This window comes from Arachis hypogaea, chromosome 11 (assembly GCF_003086295.3).
Source record: "Arachis hypogaea cultivar Tifrunner chromosome 11, arahy.Tifrunner.gnm2.J5K5, whole genome shotgun sequence".
Classification (NCBI taxonomy): Eukaryota; Viridiplantae; Streptophyta; class Magnoliopsida; order Fabales; family Fabaceae; genus Arachis; species Arachis hypogaea.
In genome coordinates, this window is record NC_092046.1 from 55,135,993 (window position 1) to 55,139,938 (window position 3,946).

The 3,946-nt window shown below is 39.9% G+C and overlaps 1 non-coding gene across 1 annotated transcript; it reads right to left on the minus strand.

Annotated features, from left to right (window-relative positions):
- Positions 1 to 1,055: 1,055 nt before the first annotated feature.
- On the minus strand, positions 1,056 to 1,163 carry LOC112725778 (small nucleolar RNA R71). The gene has a single exon (XR_003164861.1). It is a non-coding gene; the product is annotated as a small nucleolar RNA R71 (small nucleolar RNA).
- Between the last annotated feature and the right edge of the window lie 2,783 nt (positions 1,164 to 3,946).

Below are 3,946 nucleotides of genomic sequence, written 5' to 3' on the forward strand. Positions count from 1 at the left end.
AAATGTCAATCACATCTTTTTCAAAATCAATTTCAAAATCTTTTCTAACTTCTTATCTTTTTAAAAAAAATTTCAAATCTTTTTCAATTAACCACTTAACTTTTTTGTTTGATCCTTATCTTTTTCAAAACTACCTAACTAACTCTCTCTCTCTAATTTTCGAAAATCCCTTCCCTCTTGTTCAAAATTTCTTTTTAATTAACTATTTGTTTTAAATTTTAATTTGATTTAATTTTATTTTTCTTTTTAAATTTTTGAATTTTATTTTAAATTCAATTTAAAAACAAAATTACTTTTATTTTAATTTATTTAATTTTCGAATTCTATCATCTCTCATCCCCTTCTGTTTATTTATTCATCTACTAACACCCCTCTTTCACCCAAGAATTCGAACTCATTCCTCTCCCTTGTGTTTGGATTCTTATCTTTTCCTTCCTCCATTATTCTCTTCTTATACTCACATAAGGAATCTCTATACTGTGACAAAGAGAATTTCTCTTCTTTTCTGTTTTCTTCTTTTTCATATGAGTAGGAACAAGGATAAGAACATTCTTGTTGAAGCTGACCCTGAACCTGAAAGGACTCTGAAGAGGAAGCTAAGGGAAGCTAAAGCACAACTCTCTGGAGAAAATCTGACAGAAATTTTCGAAAAAGAAGGAGACATGGCCGAAAATAATAACAATGCAAGGAAGATGCTTGGTGACTTTACTGCACCTAATTCCAATTTACATGGAAGAAGCATCTCAATCCCTGCCATTGGAGTAAACAATTTTGAGCTGAAACCTCAATTAGTTTCTCTGATGCAATAGAATTGCAAGTTTTATGGACTTCCATCCGAAGATCCCTTTCAATTCTTAACTAAATTCTTGCAGATCTGTGATACTGTTAAGACCAATGGGGTTGATCCTGAGGTCTACAGGCTTATGCTTTTCCCATTTGCTGTAAGAGACAGAGCTAGAATATGGTTGGACTCTCAACCTAAAGACAGCCTGAACTCTTGGGATAAGCTGGTCACGGCTTTCTTAGCCAAGTTCTTTCCTCCTCAAAAGCTTAGCAAGCTTAGAGTGGATGTTCAAACCTTCAGACAGAAGGAAGGTGAATCCCTCTATGAAGCTTGGGAGAGATACAAGGAACTGACCAAAAAGTGTCCTTCTGACATGCTTTCAGAATGGACCATCCTGGATATATTCTATGATGGTCTGTCTGAATTATCAAAGATGTCATTGGACCATTCTGCAGGTGGTCCATTCACCTAAAGAAAATGCCTGCAGAAGCTCAAGAACTCATTGACATGGTTGCAAATAACCAGTTCATGTACACTTCTGAAAGGAATCCTGTGAGTAATGGGACGCCTCAGAGGAAGGGAGTTCTTGAAATTGATACTCTGAATGCCATATTGGCTCAGAATAAAATATTGACTCAGCAAGTCAATATGATCTCTCAGAGTCTGAATTGATTGAAGGAATCATCCAACAGTACTAAAGAGGCATCTTCTAAAGATGAAGCTTATGATCCTGAGAACCCTGCAATAGCAGAGGTGAATTACATGGGTGAACCCTATGGAAACACCTATAATCCCTCATGGAGAAATCATCCAAATTTCTCATGGAAGGATCAACAAAAGCCTCAACAAGGCTTTAAAAATGGTGGAAGAAACAGGTTTAGCAATAGCAAGCCTTTTCCATCATCCACTCAGCAACAGACAGAGAATTCTGAGCAGAATCCATCTAGCTTAGCAAATATAGTCTCTGATCTATCTAAGGCCACTGTAAGTTTCATGAATGAAACAAGGTCCTCCATTAGAAATTTGGAGGCACAAGTGGGCCAGCTGAGTAAAAGAGTCACTGAAACTCCTCCTAGTACTCTCCCAAGCAATACAGAAGAAAATCCAAAAGAGAGAGTGCAAGGCCATTGATTTAACCATCATGGCCGAACATACAAGGGAGGAGGAGGACGCGAATCCTAGTGAGGAAGACCTCCTGGGACATCTAGTGACCAATAAGGAGTTCCCCTTTGAGGAACCAAAGGAATCTGAGGCTCAATTAGAAACCATAGAGATTCCATTGAACCTCCTTCTGCCCTTCATGAGCTCTGATGAGTATTCTTCCTCTAAAGAGGATGAAGAAATTACTGAAGAGCAAGTTGCTAAGTACCTTGGTGCAATCATGAAGCTGAATGCTAAATTATTTGGTAATAAGACTTGGGAAGATGAACCTCCCTTGCTCACCAATGAACTGAATGCATTGGATAGGCAGAAATTACCTCAAAAGAAACAGGATCCTGGAAAATTCTTAATACCCTGTACCATAGGCATCATGACCTTTGAGAAGGCTCTATGTGACCTGGGGTCAGGAATAAACTTAATGCCACTCTCTGTAATGGAGAAACTTGGGATCTTTGAGGTGCAAGCTGCCAGAATCTCATTAGAGATGGCAGACAACTCAAGAAAATAGGCTTATGGACAAGTAGAGGACGTGTTAGTAAAGGTTGAAGGCCTTTACATCCCTGCTGATTTCATAATCCTAGACACTGGGAAGGAAGAGGATGAATCCATCATCCTTGGAAGACCCTTCCTAGCCACAGCAAGAGCTGTGATTGATGTGGACAGAGGAGAACTAGTCCTTCAACTAAATGAGGACAACCTTGTGTTTAAAACTCAAGGATCTCCTTCTGTAACCATGGAGAGAAAGCATGAAAAGCTTCTCTCACTGTAGAGTCAACCAAAGCCCCCACAATCAAACTCTAAGTTTGGTGTTGGGAGACCACAACCAAACTCTAAGTTTGGTGTTGAACCCCCACAGTCAAACTCTAAGTTTGGTGTTGGGAGGTCCCAACAATGCTCTGAACATCTGTGAGGCTCCATGAGAGCTCACTGTCAAGCTATTGACGTTAAAGAAGCGCTTGTTGGGAGGCAACCCAATGTTATTTAATTATATCTATTTATTTTCCTTGTGTTATTTCGTGTTTTATTAGGTTGATGATCATGTGGAGTCACAAAAACTACTGAAAAATCAAAAAATAGAATGAAAAATAGCATTAAAAATAGCACACCCTGGAGGAGAGCAGTCTGGCGTTTAAATGCCAGAAACAAGTATCTGTCTGGCGTTTAACGCTAGAAACAAGCATTTGCCTGGCGTTAAACTCCAGAAACAGGCTACATTTAGGCGTTTAACGCCAGCAACAAGCAGCAATCTGGCGTTAAACACCAGGATTGCACAGCATGGGCATTTTACACGCCTAATTGGAGCAGGGATGTTAAGTCCTTGACCCCACAGGATCCCCACATTTTCTTCTCTCCTCTTCACACCTTTTCATAACTCTCTTCCCCAAATACCCTTCACCAATCACCTCAATCACTCCTTCCCATCACCTCTTCACCACTCACATCCATCCTCTCTTCCCCATAAACCCCACCTACCTTCAAAATTCAAACTATTTTTCCTCCCAAATCCAACCCTAATGGCCGAACCCTAAATCCCATCCCACCCCTATATAAACCCCTCATTCCTTCTTCATTTTCACACAACTCAACCCTTTCTTCTTCCCTTGGCCGAATACACACCTCTCCCCTCTCTCCTCCATTCTTTTTCTTCTTCTCCTTCTTTCTTTCTTCTTTTGCTCGGGAACGAGCAAACATTTTAATTTTGGTGTGGTAAAAGTATAGCTTTTTATTTTTCCATAACCATTTATGGCACCTAAGGCCAGAGAAACCTCTAGAAAGAGGAAAAGGGAGGCAATTTCTTCCACTTCTGAGTCATGGGAGATGGAGAGATTCATCTCAAAGGTCCATCAAGACCACTTCTATGAAGTTGTGGCTAAGAAGAAAGTGATCCCTGAGGTTCCTTTCAAGCTCAAAAAGAATGAGTATCCGGAGATCCGACATGAGATCCGAAGAAGAGGTTGGGAAGTTCTCACCAACCCCATTCAACAAGTCGGGATCTTAATG